Raw genomic sequence first — 17,328 nt, forward strand, 5'->3', positions numbered from 1 at the left:
TATCATTGTGGGGACCTCCTTTCTGACCATTTTTGTGGCAAATGTAATACATTGGCTCTTTTTACATCATCATTTTGTCATTTGATAGCGTGGCTGTGGTCAGTTCATTCTGACTGCCACTGGGCAAACCATTTGTCTTTATTCCCTCACCAAATCACATGTTTCATGGTATTCTGTTGGTCTATACTTTACTGAAGCTAGTATCACAGGCATAAGATAGCACTTCAAAACCTATTGATATCTAGTAGTTTGCCTTACAAGTGCAACAACAAAAGGATCAGTCTTAGGGTTTGCTTCAGCTTTAGTTGTATAGGATTCCCAGACTTCTTTATTTTCTAATAAGAAGTCACAGAGAGCTTAATCTAAAAAGAGATTTTCCTCCCAATACTGCCTTCCTTCATTATAGAAGGTACATTTGAGTCTACTAATTTGAGGTAATATTGACAAACTCCTGTTAAAATCTTATCAGAAATAGTATCCCATCTACTTCTACTGTTACAGCTGTTCAGGCTGTTCATTTAGACCACCCTGGTTTATTTAGGAGCCAATTCTGATAAACCGGCAGAAGCTCTTTGCAGACTGCAGGCCAGGTGTTTTACAGTATACCTGCTTGCCCTGTCTGGTTTGGGGCAGCATGTCAGTTTGGATTTTCTGCCATGAGCCTCCTTTCCCCTGCACTGGTGTCTCCAGTTCTGATAGTGCCATCAGCAGACACAGTAGCAGTTCTACCAGCTTCATTGATGTCTTTAACAACATCTCCTTGCATGTCACTCTGCCAGGCACTGATAGCTCCATTACCACATTTCATGGCATTGGCCATGCTGACAGCCATACACTGTATGCTGATACATTTTACACCAACATTCCTGCTGTCAGTGGTTCTGGTGTCTGAACCTCTGACACAAGGACTGATCTTCAGATTCTGAAACTAGAACCCTACACCTCCCAGAGTACGATTTCATTGATAGTGGTGGTTCAAGTGTTTTGGTATTGACATCGCCAGTGCTGAGTCTAAGAGACTCATTTCGAAGCAGCAGCTTATATTACATTCTACCCTTTTAGTGATCCATCATTCTGTACTCTTCCATACTGACAAGATCCTCATTCCCTTCTCTACCAGATCCTCGGATGTCTCCTGGGTCCTCCAGTCTTCTATTGAGAAAGAGAACTTTCACAGTTCTCTCAGCCAGAAAAGAAAATGCTTAGAATGCCTGTAACTAAAACAAAGCACATTGATTCTCCCTGAGAACCTTCCACAGAAGACCTTCAGCAAGATGAACCGGCCAGCTCTCTTCCACCTCTTGCAGAACAGCTAAAGTTTGGAGAACATTTAGAGATGAGACATTGGGGGTTGCCCTCAGATTCCATTCCATCTGCTAAAAGAAATTTTAATGGATTTACTGCTTTATTTCCAAACCTCCTAGGTAGTTCCTCTTTAATGGCATTTTAAAAAAATTTTACTAAAATAACTTAGAAGTACTTGGGCCAAGACAGAGACTCTTAAACCAAATGCTGCTAACGGTGAAATGTCCTCTGCCACAATGTTTTGCTGTCCATCTGACAGACAAGGGGCCCAGTGTGATGGATAGATTTGGTAAGCATGTATTCACATCTACCTCTTTATCCTTGTGGACACTGAACTATTACAGTCATATGGCATATTTCCCAAGAGACACAATAGGCGAACTGCATCATGTGATAGGGGAGATGCCTGAGGGCTCACTGAAAGAGAAGGTCAGGGCAAAAGCTGCTGCCTCAGCAAATTTAGGCAGCCTTAGGGTCTGAGTGGTTTATAATGTGGCAGAAAGTGCTGCATGACACAGGGTCCAGTAGTGCTATATGCAGGGACACATTGCTGCATTTAACTGAATTCAGAGAGAACATTAAGGTAACATTTGTACATTCCCTTTTGCAGTGATGCATCCAGTTTAAATTTGAAGACTCCCAGCTGGGAGTTAACTGCTGTTGGTATGAAATGTAACCCTCTACAGCCTACCTTTACTAGGAGAAACAGGGAGACTTGCCAAATGGGGTTTCATTGTGATCTAGAATACCAATAGCATGAGAGTGCCAGGAAAAAAAATAATAAAAAAAAACAGTCACACTGAGTCTGTTTTCCAACAAGGTAATGGACCCAGAGGTCAGACTCCTTGGCCAGCCCCAGGATGGATAGGAGCAGTTATGAGACCTTGTCTGACTGTCTTAGCATGGATATATTTTGGGTTAATTCTCTCTTCATTTCTACACTTGAAAAAAAAATTGCCAAGGACAGATGGATAAGATAGAGAATATCTTAAGACTGTGCAATACTTTCTCTCTCTCACTCTCTTTTCCTCAGACTCCATCACATTTTTCCTAGCTTTTGTACATGATCAGATATGAATTGTGAGGAAAGAGGTCTTAAAGCTCCTCAAAAATTAGTTATCCAAATGATCTCACCAGATCAATAGAGCTTAGGATGTTATTCTTGACTGTATTTGGTTCTAAAGTAAATGAAAGACACCATGTCCATTCTAGACCTCAGCGCCTTAAAAGTGTTCATCCCAAAGGAAATGTTTTATATAGTCATAGTGCAGTAAGCCTTCCTATCTGTTAAAAGGGACTGAATATGCTCTTTGGACTTTCAGAATATCTACTTCTACTTTAAAATAGGCAAGGAATTAAGGAGGATTCTTTATTTTGGGGCCAGAATAAATCATTACTAATTCACGACTTGTCCCTTTTGTCTGTCCTAAGCCCCAAGGGGGTTTACAAAGTGCACCGTAGTAGTAGTGACAGCTCACAAAAGAGTGCAAGGAACCAAGAGCTTTCTTCACTAAGATCACCAGGTCCTCATTGACCCATCTTAGGTAAATCTGGTTTACAAAGCAGATTATCTTCTCAGACTGTTCTGACTTGGAGTAACAGACCACTTGTGAAGTTTCAAATACTCCCATTTCTGTCACTGATTTTCATACTGTGCTTCTGAGTCACTCTGTTATGTGACCTCTATCATGCCATTTAAAACCAAATGTTCAAGGTTTATTTTTTTCCTGTCCTTCCTCTGGAAAGTCAGTGCAGTGATACCCTAGCATATAGCTGGTCATATAGACTCTTTTACACTTTCTCCCATTTCCATTGATGAGATTTATTCAGAAAGCTAGACTGCTCATTCTGGTAGTCTTGTTGTGACTCAGTCAGACCTTACATGAATGTTCTTCCTGGATGCTAACAAAGGTATGTACCTCTTTATAGCACCTCTCCCATTAGTCATTTCTTGTCCCTCTGACATTTTTGAATTTGGTCTCATGTACTCCACTGCTAAAGACCTTTGGCAGAAAAAGACAGTCCCACATTTGGCATGGACTCAACTTCAATTGCATCTTATAACATTTATAAGGGCTTTCTACAGGGTACTACTTCAGGCCCCCATCGGGAAACACCATCCCTCCATGGGGCATTTACTTTATGCCTGAAAACATCGGTGTAGCCAGGCATATCCATGTGTGTTGCAGTGTACACCTTTTAAACATAATTTATTTTTTGCATTCAAATGTGCTATAATTTAATTTTGAACTACTTATTTATCATAGTTTGTGATTATATATTTAGTTAACTGGATCTTTCAGAATGCTTGGTTGGGTATTTGTGTGTGTGTGTGTGTGTGTGTATGCGTAAGCCTACATTTTCTGAGGTTGGGGCTATATCTCTTGGGAAATGGGGGGAGGGGCTGCACTTTGAAAGTTAATGTAGAATTTCAAAATCCTGACTGTGCTTACTTGTCCACAATTTAAACCCAATGGTTCTGCTGATAAAAAGATCTCTCTTGGAAAACTGTCTTTCTGGTAGCTAATTATTTAATTCAAGCCTTCTTTCTTAATTTTCTACAAAAAAAGGTGGCTTAATTTAGCTGGTTCAGTGGCCATTGAAAGAGAGTGTTTATTTGTATATGCACCTGCTGTGGGAGGGGAGGGGGAAGACTGCCATATAGTGGCATCGGCTGAAATAAGGAAAGACCCAGGGCCAGATTCAGGAAGGCTTACACGGAGTTTAAGAGTAGTGTAAGCCTCCGTGTAAGCCTCCTGATTCAGCAACAGCCCAAATCTCCGTGTAAGAGACAGCTAACACGTCTCTTACACGGAGTGGGCGTGGAAATGCTCAATACCTCATTTGCAGCTCCAAGATATGCAAATGAGGTATGTGAGCGATCCAAAGCCAAACCAGTCCGTAACGGACGTGTTGCAGAAATGTACTCAGCTGACAACTGAGTACATTTCTGCAAAATTAAAAACGGAGCTATGTCAGCTCCAAATAAAGGGTGCATTTGTTATATTAAGCATGCCAATGGCCAAATATGTGGCCATTGGCATGAAAAAGTTTTGCAGAAAAAAGTTATATAACTTTTTTTTTTTTCACGGGATTTATGTGTTTAACTGTAGCGCACACCCGCGCAAACGGGGTGCGCTACCTAAAACTGAAAACCGAAGCTTATAAGCCCACAATTGTGGGATTTATATATTACATGAAATGTCAATGGAGGGACTTGCAGAGCAAAAACAATATGGCCTCCGTGTAGTGGTTGTCAAGGGGGGGAAGCTCCGTGTAAGATATGTAACTAAGCATTACTAGGCAATCCTATGTAAATGAGGCTTACAATACTGAATCACACTGCCACATAAGTAATGAGCACTTTCTGAGTCGTGTAAGAGTTAGAGAAGGGGGAGGAACAGAGTAAGAGGTAGGTGACATCATGGGGGGGAAGGATAGAAAGAAATGTACCAGATTGGAGGGCAATGTAAGGTAAGAGATGACAGACAGACATCAGGGAGGGAGGTGTGTCCCAACAGAACACTGGGAATGTCAAGAAATTGAGGGCATACGCTATCCCTACACTCTAAGTTTCTTGATATACGTGCATGCTGTGTAGCGTGTGCGTGAGGCAGAGTTCTACTTGTGGGGCGTGTTGCAAACTGTTTACAACGGTTTGCTGGCGTCTGCGTGTGTAAGGCGGTGTCTTGGCGTTTTAGCATGAATCAGCCTAGGTAACACCGTGTAAGGATGTGTCTTGGCGTGTAACACCGTGTAGGGATGTGTACAGCGTTTAAGTTACTGTGAGCGTGTTTAAGCCGGTGTGCACACTGCTCCCACTCAGGAAACAGAGAGGAAATAGGAAACAACCAAAATACAGGAAACTGCCAGAAGATACTACTAAAGTTAATTGGTGGAAACAATTAGAAGCAGGCAATTACACAGGCAGACTAGAAGCCCAACCCAGCACTTAAAACACAACAAAGTGCAGTGCAGGCTGTTTCTCACAAGAGATACTGCCAGAAACTAAGCTATCAGAGTTGAAACCTGAAAAAAGCTGAACTCAGAGCAGAAATGCTAGGGGCTGCCATAGCTGTTATAATCAGACATAGGCGAATTGCCGAGGGTGGTGATAATGCAGATGCTGACAGACAACCCAGAGTGAGGAGAAGGAGAAGAGTATACAGGCCTAGGGTCACCTACCATGGGTTACATGAGCTGGAGATAGTAGAGCTATAGAGTGGACAGAGAGCTCCTGCAGCAGATTGTTGAGCTGTGCAGGCCACGCCTCACACACAGAACCAACAGAGGGAACCCATCCCAGTGGAAACCAAGGTATGTGTTGGCCTAAGAATACTAGCAACAGGTACCTTTCAGAGACCAACTGGCGATATGATGGGGATATCACAGGCATCAGCCTCCAGGGTACTGCACCAGTTCCTGGATGCCATGTCACCACATGTCAGTGATCATATATATGTCCCTAGTGACCGTGAGGTTGTGTCCAGCAATATCGTCTCTTCCAGCAAATAGCGGGATACCCTGAGGTGCTGGGTGCAATAGACTGCACGCACATACGCATCAAGGCACCAGCCGGTGAGCGGGGTAGAGTCTACATTAACCGCAAGGGATACCCCTCCATCAACTGCCAGGTCGTGTGTGATGCCCAGGGCATAATAATGAATGTGTGTGCTGGCTGCCCTGGTAGCTACCACGATTCCCACATCTGGCATCTGACGCAGCTGTACCAATCATTTGCCAATGGGGACTTCCCACACGGACACCTAGTGGGGATGCTGGTTATGCACTTGAGCCGTGGCTGATGACACCCATCAGAAATGCACACACACCGAACAGGAACGCCATAATGAGGCACACGCACAAACACGTAATATCATAGGCGTGTGTTTGGGCTGCTCAAGTCACGGTTCCGGTGTCTGGACACGTCTGGTGGAGCTTTGCAGTACACACCAACTACATGTACCCAAATGATCATGATATGTGCTATGCTACATAATATGATCCTGCGGAAACAGCTGCAGCAGGACCAGCACAGGGCTGGGCCAAACATCCCCACCATTGCCAAGGCCACCACAGGCAGGGGTGACTTGGAGGAGGAACAACCTGACCTTGTCCCAGTAGGCAGAAGGAGGCGTGCCCAGTATGCCCTGGCCTTGGCAAAGAGGCAACGATAGCACATATGCTTGGTCAGTAGGAACACTGGGACCGATACCCACTCTGACTCACTCATACAGTAACAGGGATGCCTAACATGACACAACCTGATTCCAAATGTACAGGAGTGTAGTATGTGCATCCGACAGAGGCAGCCCTGCAGCACCACCCGAGGCATGAATGCCATGTGTTAAGTAATGTAATACCATGTATCATATGCACACCTGAGGACCATGACTAACATCCACCCTCACCAATCATAAACCACAAAACACAAACCCACCTCATAGCTATCACAAGGGATAGGAACCTAGATGTAATGCTACCCAATGGCAAAGGTATAAACAGCAAGATGTGTGCAGTGTAAATGCACACAGTATAGAGAATGCACATATCAGTGCTGTAATAGAAAACAGGGTCAAAGCGCACATCAGCACCCTGACACTACCAGGGTCACACCTCATACAGTGATGTACATGTGCAAAAACATGGAACAAGATACAAAATGAGGGTGACTACCAATAAATGGCATGGATAACCACACACCCCTGTTGTTACCACAACAAGAAGCAACATGCATTAGCCATGGTCAAACACCAATGGCTAAAACTGACTAGTACTATATAGCTTGCTGCAGACCACTGTCCTAATAGCAGCAACTGCCCCAGGCCTATGTTCACAGGTTCACAGGTTCATACTAGGCTATCTGCCCTAGGGCATTTATAAGCCTAGACCAGAGTTCCGTGGAGTCTGCCGCACCTTCACTCTGACGGATAATTTGCCCATTATATTGCTGTGCCTCTGACAAGCAGTGATACTGAGGTTATCCCTGGGGCATACCTGCAATCTCCCATCCATTGATTAAGATCTCACTTGAACAAAGCCAGTGAGGTACTCAGCCTCACATGTACCAGGATGTTGTTCCACAGCATAGGGACTCTCTGGTTGAAGAATCTGTCCCTCCAGCACATCCTATTAATATCTGTGTTGAGGTTTAAATCTCCTGCCACTGTAGTTCTGATGGATGTAGAGGTCTTGAGGTGAAGCGTGTACATTAACTCAGGTTTGGACATGGCCTTGGATGTCAGGCACAGGTCACCTCTGAGCAGACGGTAAGTCACGGAATCAAGCTGGAATTCCTCCAGTCGGGCAGCATAAGAAATATGTTTGAGACCCTTTCTCCTCCTGTCGAGGAATTTGTGGGCCCATCCAATTGCCATAGGTGTCGGGTCATATACATGCTGAATGGGGCATTGCACTCAATCAATGGTCCGATGAGTGAAGAGTACAGGGGAACAATGACCTCCCTGGATCTAGATGTGAATCCCTGCATGATGAGGTGGGCAATGTAGAAGTTCTACCTAACTACCCTGGCAACGTGAGTGTCAAACAAAGGTTACTCTCAACCTGGGTGCCCAGGTCCCTGATAACCTCCTGTGTGCTTAGAGGATTGCCACCTACATGGGAACTAGTGGTAACCTTGTTCTTCCCAAAGGGTATGGCTATGCATTGTTTAGTGTGTAATGTAAGGCCATGGCTCTGGCACCAGTTATCCGTGACTATGACACCCTTCTGAAGGATGTCTGTGTCAGATGGGTGTCCAACTATGGTTCCCAGTCTGCAGTCATCTTCAAACTTTGTCAGCCATAATCCTGCTGTGTTTGCTTGTACTTCTGAAAAGTAGATGCTGAGCAATAGTGGGCCCAGGACTGAGCCCTGTGGGACACCACTTGTGACAGTTGTGGAGTGTGACATGGCACCAGCAAGTCTGAACCTGTCTGTTCTGTCACGTAGCGGTTTGCAACCCATCCTGTGATGTATGGGTTCACATTTAAGCTGGTGATGTTTTCAATGATACCCAAGTGGGGTATTGTGTTGAAAGCCTTTGCCAGGTCAAGGTAGGCTGTGTGGAGTGCCTTGCCCTTGTCAATGGCCTTGGTGTCTGTTATGAAACAGTCAACCAAGTTTAAAAGGCATGATCTGCCCTCAACAAAGCCTAACTGGGTTGGATCTAATGTCTGCAAGTCCCCTATGTCCTCATCTATGACTTCCATTATGATCTTCTCCATAGCTTAGCAGACCCTGCTTGTCAAGCTGATGGGATGGTAGTTTCCGTGGTCGGTGGAGGCACCCCCATGTGAAGTGGGTCCACCATTGACATATGCCACTCCTTGGGAACATATCCTGAGTTGAGGCTAAGATCATACAGCTGCCCTGACTGCGGGTTTAATTCTTGAGTGAGTTCATGGAGCACAAAACCAGGGACACCATCTGGTCCCATGGATGCTGCGTCCTTTCCCTTGGATAGAGCAGTTCCCACCTGAGCATTTGAGATGTTTGGGGGGCTACAATCCTCTTTCATACATATCTCTCCAGTTGTGGTGGAGGGGTGGGTGGAGAAATCTGCACTGAACCTGTCAGCCAGTATGTTGGCAATGTCTGTAGGTTCAGTGATATTTACAGCATTCTGAGCCTATTCTGAGCATATCTGGGAGTTTCCTCCCAGGTGTGTAACGTATGTATAAAAGGCCTCATTGTTGTCCCGTGAGCCCTTAGTGGGTTTACTCCCAATATTCGCCTTGGATGATTTCATGGGGAACTCAGTGTTTCACCTATATTGAGCAGGGGTGTCTACCCTTCCACGGATATCGCTCTATCTTGTAGTACCTCCTTCCTTGTGTTGTAGTGCTTGTTTATGGCTGAGGTCCACCACACTGGACGCTTGCCTCTGGTACAACGAGTCTGTGTTTTGTTTGGGATTGCCTCATCCATGCAGTCTTGAAGGTGCTGGTAGAAGGCAGTTGTAAGTGATACAGTGGCTTGGGTAATGGTGTCTGCTGGCTTGGGGCTTTGAAAGAGACCACAACAGTCATTAGAAGTGTGTAGTCGGCTTCTGAGAGGTTCTGCACTGTGGTCTTTTCTATCTGGGGTGGGGGTGGGATGTGGACTTCCACTGAGAGTAGGTCATGATCTGATCTCACCAATGATGGGTATACCTCTGGTGTTGAACATTGTGAGCCCATGTTTGTGATGATGAGATCTACTATGTTGTCTCCTCTTGTGGGGATGGTGACTAGTTCTTCCATGGCATGTGAGTGTATGAACTCTAGGAACCTGTGGGCTAGAGTGTTGTGGCTGTAGTACTGATCCCAGTCTATATTTGGATAGTTGGGATCACCCAGTGTGATGGTGTTTGCAGGTACATGTATTCCCGCCACTGTTTTCATGAAAGCTCTGTGAGGTACCTGAGTTTCAGAGGATGGCCTGTAACATGCTACAAACTTCAGAGCAGTCTTGCCTATGGTTAATTGCACCGGATGGTGTCCAATGCATCGTGTGTTGCCACCAACCATGAGGTGAGGGTGTCCTTGATGAATATTGCTATTGCCACCCCTCATAGTGGTAATATGTGTACTGCATAGATACGAAATATTGTGCCTCTGACTTAGTAGTGACACATTATGACCACCTTACATAATTGAATAATGTGACTATGCCTCTGTCCAGTCTGTGCCCCTGTCCACATGCAGCTGTCCAGATGTCTCTTGAAGAGAGTCAGTGAGGTACTCTGTCTAACATGAACTGGGATACTCTGCTAGAGTTTGAGATGCCTCTGAGTTATGACCCTGTCCCTTCAGCATGTCCTATACATGTATGTGCTGAGGTTCAAATCTTTAGCTCCCATGTTTCTGGTGGATGTGGATTGCTTGCAGTGGAGCATGTCTACCAAATCCTGATCGGACATGGTCTTGTATGTCAGGCATAGGTCACCTGTGCGTATGTGGTATGACACTGAAAAAGCTTGTGTTTAGTTATTCTGGAAGTATATGACATGTGTTGTAGATCCCTGATCTTCATGGTAAGGTACTTGTGGGGTCTCTCCAGCTGCTGCAAGTGCTGGTTGAGGTACATACCAAATGGGGCGTTGTATTCAAGCATGGGCCTGATAAGGGAGAAGTATAGTGGTACAATGACCTCCTATGGTCTGGATGGAATACCCTCCATGATAAGGTGGCCAAGATAGAAAGTCTGTCAAACAACTTTGGCAACATGGGTGTCAAATGAGATGTCACTATCTACATGTGTCCCCAGCTGTCTGATTTGTTTCCTGTACTCATTGGGTTGCTGTCTATGTACAGATCTGTGGGTACTGTGTTCCTCCCAAAGGGATGGCTACACATCAGTCGCAGTCAGTTTTAGGCCATGAGTCCAGCACCAGCTATCTGTCAGTGTGACGGCAGTCTGTAGGATGTGTGTGCTGGCTGATGTATTCACTATGGTGCCCAGGTTGCAGTCATCTGTAAACTTTGTCGGCCACAACCCTCCTATGTTTGCTTTCACATCTGAAAAGTAAATACCAAATAAGAGAGGTCCCAGGACACAACCTTGTGGGACACCACTTGTGACTGGCTTCGAACCTGACAAGGCACCTGCAATGTTGACATTATGGGTTCTGTTTCTGAGCCATTTTGCAACCTATGCTGTGACATATGGTGTTATATTTCAGCTGTTGAGCTTGTCTATGATGCCTGAGTGGGGTATTGTGTCAAAGGCCTTAGCCAAGCGCAGGTAGGTTGTGTGGACTGTGTAGCCCTCATCAACGGCTCTACTGACAGTTTCAAAGTAGTCAACTTGGTGCAAAACGCAGGATCTGCACTGTACAAAGCTGAATTGGGTGTGATCAAGGGTCTGTAGGACACCAATGTCTCTGTGTGGAAGCTCCATAATGACCCTTCACAAAGCTTTGCAGACAAGGCTGTTTAAGCTTGTGTGGTGGTAGCTGCCAGGGTCTGTGGAGGCATCTCCTTTGTGGAGTGGGACCACTGTTGCCGTGCGCCAGTGTTCAGGTACAGATCCTGTAGCAAGGCTAAGGTTAAATAGGATCTGCATATACAGGTTTATCTCCATCTGTAGTTCACATAGCATGCAACTGGGGATACCATCAGGTCCCATTGATGCTGTGTACTCGTCTTTGCTGACTGCGGCTCTCACATGGACATCCAGGATGACAGTGAGGTTACATACAGCTGTGATAACTATCATGTCTTGGGGGTGAGGGAGGGTACATTGCACTGAACTGGTCTGCCAGGGTGTCAGTAATATCTGTCAGGTCCCTGGGATATAAGTTGTTGTGTACCAAATCTGAGCATATATGAGGGTTCCCACCCAGGCGTCAGACATAACTGAAGAAAGCAGTGTGGTTACCTTCATCGTCTGTGGTGATTTATGTCCCCAAGTTGAACTTGGGTGTCTTTATGTGAGAATGTAGCTTTCTACTACTGCTGATCACAGCTGCCTTACATTCTGGAGATGTAGCTCTGTCTTGCATTAGTATCCTTCATCTGTTATACAGTTTGTTTATGGCTGGGGTCCACCAGACAGGCCACTTTCCCTTGGTGGTGAAGGTGTCATTCTCATTTGTGATTGCATGGTCCATGCTTACTCGGAGATGTCCGTAGAAAGTGTCTGTGCAGGAGTCACCATTGTGTGTTGTGGTTTCCACTGGCCCAGTGGGCTTAATGGATACCATCTCAGTCCGAAGAAGTGTGAAGTCAGCTTCTGAGCTGTTTGTCACTATACCCTGGTATCATACTAGCACTGACACAGGTGTAAACAATTCCCCAGAATCCATCAAACAAAATGGACATGCAGGCTTACAGATGCCCTAGGGGGTAGCCTAGTATGAACCCATTATGATACAGATTGTACAGGACACTACAGATAACCCCAAGGCTGTTGCAAATGATGGTAGTAAGCATGTTGTTGATTCCTGGATATGCTCCGGATCACACCGATATTACAAACAACATACCAGACACACACAGGTATGGCCAACATACATCCTGACATGTGCAGTGCAAACCCCCCCCCCATAATGCCAAATACCTTCCCCAGCAGACTGCCACCTCCCTGACATTATGTCACCCTTACCACAGAATGCGTACCCAAAGAGCAGTGTACAACAACAGTGGGTGTTCTCAACAAAGGTGTCTCCTGAATGGATAGGAAAAACAACCACCACAGAATCATGAGAGGTTTGGTCTGCACAGCTATGGAAAGGACCAGCATGTACCACAGACATAATGATATTGTGGATCTATTGACACCCGACCCTACCCAGTGTGGGTTTACAAAGTGCAGACCCCACCCCTAAACATGTGTGACTCAGTTGAAACAGTACTTGAAGTCAGTGATGAGGGCAATGTGGTCCACACAGTGTAGCCGGACCTTGCAAAGCCTTCTGTACAATACCCTATGTGTTCCGTATAGATTTGCTCACCAGCTGATATATACACCCCAATGTCATGGGAGGGGTTGCAAACCAGACCAATGACAGAACTGACATGGTCAGACATGCAGCAGCCATGTCAGACTACAAACCACATATAACAGGCATCCCACAAAGCTTGGTCCTGGGACCTTCACCATCTGGTATATATGCCCCATAGGTACAGGCCAACAAGTAAGGACTGTGCTGGAACATGTTTGTAGAGGACAACAAGCCGCCTGACATATCTGATACACCAGCTGACACAAGCATCCCATAAAAGGGCCACATAGAAACAGACAGCTGGTGCCATAGCCATGTCAGCATGTTAAATGGTGAAAACAGTATAGTCAGCCTCTGTGGATAATCCAGTAAGTGACCACCAATTCCCACATAGGTGTCGACCCATGACATACCTAACATGTAATGCCAGAATGAGGGACACAAGGTGATAGATATCCTGCATTGGACAAAAATGTGGCTGTAGGGTTAACAGCAACAATCCATATACCAACCTAATCATGAGGGTTATGACATCTAGCTAAGGGAGGTCATTGTGGTTTTGCAGTTATCTTTCAGCAGCATTACAAATGACCACAACAGCGCCAGTGTGGTGTACCTCAGCAGATACATTCAGCAACTGTAAAGTCCACAACAGTACCTCACCAGGAGTATCAAAGAGCTGGAACACATGTAATGTGTCGCCTGATTAAACAGAATGCAGTTCCACACACTGCCATGCTGGCCACCCAGACACAAGCTGTGCCTGATGTAGAAAGCCATGTCCAAGCTGTCAGCAATGCACATGCCGTACCTTGTACAATGTGAATGGCAGGGAGATATGCACATGACGGACCTGAACCCCAGCACTGACATACATAGGACAAGCTGTACTGCATTATCCATAACACAGAAGCCACCACCACGCATGAGTAAACTACCAGTACAGGTCATCCATAGAGTCACTCATTTATTCTACTCAACAGGGATCCTAACGAGTGGATGGGAGATGGTAGGTATACCCTGGGTATCAATGTTGTGTCACAGGTAGACAGAGGCACAGTATACAAAACAAGACATATGTCATGCCAAACTGCACTTATGATGTGTTGATGGACAAACACACTATCCAATAACCATTAGAAATGGCCTTGGGCACATCGGTAGTGTTTGCCAATGTACACCCATGTTGTGGAATACACTACTGCAGTTGGTTGAGGCCGTTGTAAGTAGTTCACATCTGAACATAATGCAACATGGTCAGATAGGTTCATAGGTTCATACTAGGCTATCTGCCCCAAGGCAGTTCTAAGCCTAGTCCAGAGTCTGGTTGCGTACGCCACCCCTTATATGGAAACAGTACTGTGCCCATTAGTTTGACGTGCCTGTCTCCAGCAGTGACACAGTGACGATCCCGGGGTAAACCTATGATTTCCCATCCACAGGTCAGGATACCTCTTGAACAGAGCCAGCAAGGTGCTGTGACTCACATGGACCGTGATTGTATTCCACAGCATAGGGAGTCTCAGGTGATAAATCCACCACTCCAACATGTCCAATGTACATCCCTGCTACGGTGGAAGTCACTTGCACTAGTGGTTCAGGTGGATCTGAAGATTTTGAGGTGGAGCATGTCCATTAATCCCTGGTTGGACATGCTTGCATGTCATGCACATGTCACCTCTAAGCAGACAGTATGTGACTGAATAGAGCTGTAGTGTTTTCAATCTGGCAGCATATGACAGATGTTGGAGACCCTTTATCCTTTTGTTGGGGGACATTCAGGGTCTCCACACTTGCTGCAGATGTCAGGTGAGATACATCCAGATAAGGCAGTGTACCAGATCACCGGTCCGATAAGTGAAGAGTACAGGGGAACAATGACCCACTAGATCTGGATGTGGATCCCTTCCTGATCATGTGGACAATGTAGAAGGTCCTACTAGCCACTTTAGCAATATGAGTGTCATCAGAACAGTGACTGTCAACCTGGGTCCCCAGGTCCATGATAACCTTCCCTGTGCTTAGAGGATTGCCACCTATATGGTAGCTTGGGGTTACCTTGCTTTCCCTGAAGGGTATGACTACACATGTTTTGCAAGTTGACTTCAGGCCATGGCTCTGGCACCAGCTATCAGTGTCCGTGAGCCCCTTCTGAAGGATATCCGTGTCTGATGCACTGTCCACTATGGCACCCAGTGTGCAGTCATCTGCAAACTTTGTCAGCCAAAGTCCTCCCATGTTGGACTGTACTTCTGAGAAGTAGATAACAAACAATAGGGGCCAAGGACTGAGCCCTGTGTGAGACCACATGTGACTGGCATGGTGTCTGACATAGTGCCAGCAACTCTAACCCTGTGGGTCCTGTCTGTAAGACAGTTTGAAACCTGATCTTGTGACATATGGGTGTACATTTCTGTTGGTAGGGTTTCCTACAATACCTGAGTGGGGTATTGTGTTGAAAGGGTTTTCAAGGGCAAGGTAGGCTCTATGGACTGCCTTTCCCTCATCAATGGCCTTAGTTACTGTTTTGATAATGTCAACCAAGTACAAAAGGCATGACTTGCCCTTGATCAACACAAACTGGGACAGGTACAATGTCTGCATGTCCTCCATATCTTTCTTCATGAGCTCCATTATGATCCTCTCCATAGCTTTGCAGACTACACTTGTTAAGCTTATGGGGCAGTAATTACCAGAGTCCATAGAGGCACTGCCTTTGTGCAGACATGCACAACTGGACCCTAAAGAGGCTGTTGTGCACAGTATGGAAATGTAAATCAGTGATAGGACTAAAGCCCAGGATAATGTCCACCACAGTGAAAGTACTGAACCACTACACTATACAGTACAACAGTGCTAGGTCAGTATGAATGGATGTTAACAATTGTATGCAAAGTATCCCATGCAAAAGCTGCAGGCACAGTATAATCCCTGTTGTGTTCACAGGAAGCATCTGGACAGTAACTACACAACATGTCACAGAACACACAACCTTAAACAGGAGTTATTTGTTGGAGTTCACACTCATCCACAACTGTGATGGGCTGCATAGTTCAACATATGGAAAGCTCACACTGGGCATGCTCACACACTTTGATAAATGAGACATCATTCACACAACATGCCATGGGAAGGCTGAAGTGGGCATGCTCACACACTTAGTTCAAATGTTCCTCTTAACAACTGTGAAAACACACCACAGGATGCACATTCCCCATTCCAAACAATGAAGATGTCAGCACCCTATAAGTAGATCAGTAGAAATGCTACCTCCCAGTAATCCGAATAGCGCTCTGCTAATGCGTCTGTCTCTAGTGTCATAACATAGTTAGGTAGGGGTTTGAATCCAGCAAGTGGCATGTGTGTGTGTGAATGGGGGTAAGTGTCTGTATAAGTGTGTATGAGAAGCACATCCCTTTTGGCAACTGTGGAAACACACCACAGGAGCTCATTCCACTTTCTAAACACTGATGATGTCAGCACCCTATAAGTAGATCAACTGAAATGAAATATCCTAGAAATGTGAATAGCGGCTCCGCTAATCGTCCGTCTCTAGTATCATAACATAGTTAGGTAGGGGTTTGAATCCTGCTACGGGAATGTATGTGTGTTAGTATGAGTGGGGTTTGTGTGTGTGCATAACGCTGTGGAGGGAAGGTGCCTTTTGCCAACTGGGAGAACACACTACAGGGTGCACATCCCTCTTCGTAAACACAGATGATGTCAGCACCCTCTAAGTACAGCATTGGAAAAGATTGCTCCTACTAATGCAAATAGCACACTCTGCTAATGTGTCTGCCTTTAGAGTCATAACACATCTAGGTAGGGGTTTGGACCTTGCAAATGGAATGTATGCGTTTTACTGTGGGTGGGGTTGGTGTGTGTGCACAATGGCGGGGTGGGATGTCTCTTTTGCCAAATGGGGCTATGCACTGCAGGGTGCACATTTCCCTTAACAAACAGTGATGTTGACAGCACCCTGTACAAACAGAACAACAACACAGAAGGTGTTGTTACCAATGATGCATGTAAGGTTACACTTCAAGTAATGTCCACAAAACAAAGTAGGATAAACAAATGCTCCTTTTACTCTATCCAAACAACATGGCAACAGACAACTGACACTACTCAGTATAGTGCTACATGCTACTGTAACATGCAGATGTACCAGAATATACCTAGATAGTGTTTTGAAGCCTGAATGTGGCAAGTGTGTGGATGTGTTATGTTACTGTGTGTGCATTTCCGTATGGAAAACATGTTTGAGATATTGGCAATATTGTTGCAGACAGTTTAGGTGCAGATATCCCCCATTCTCCTACACAAGTGGAATTAGTTATCACAGATGACTGTAACCTCCCTATCCTCTCACATGTCCAGGTGAGGGCCACCCTCAACATTGCAGGACACATAGCATCACTGTTACAGAATGGTATCCCTGGATGTGTGCTACATTCACCCCAGGAGGACATGGCACCACATTACAGACTGATATTACTCCCTGGCCATACTACAGGATGTGTACCTGAAGAGTGCCATACATACACAGTGGTCCCACACCAATGAGGAGTAACCTCTACTGACCCTGGTATGTA

The sequence above is a fragment of the Protopterus annectens genome, chromosome 4.part0 (genome assembly GCF_019279795.1).
Source record: "Protopterus annectens isolate FY-2018-M chromosome 4.part0, PAN1.0, whole genome shotgun sequence".
Lineage (NCBI taxonomy): Eukaryota > Metazoa > Chordata > Ceratodontiformes > Protopteridae > Protopterus > Protopterus annectens.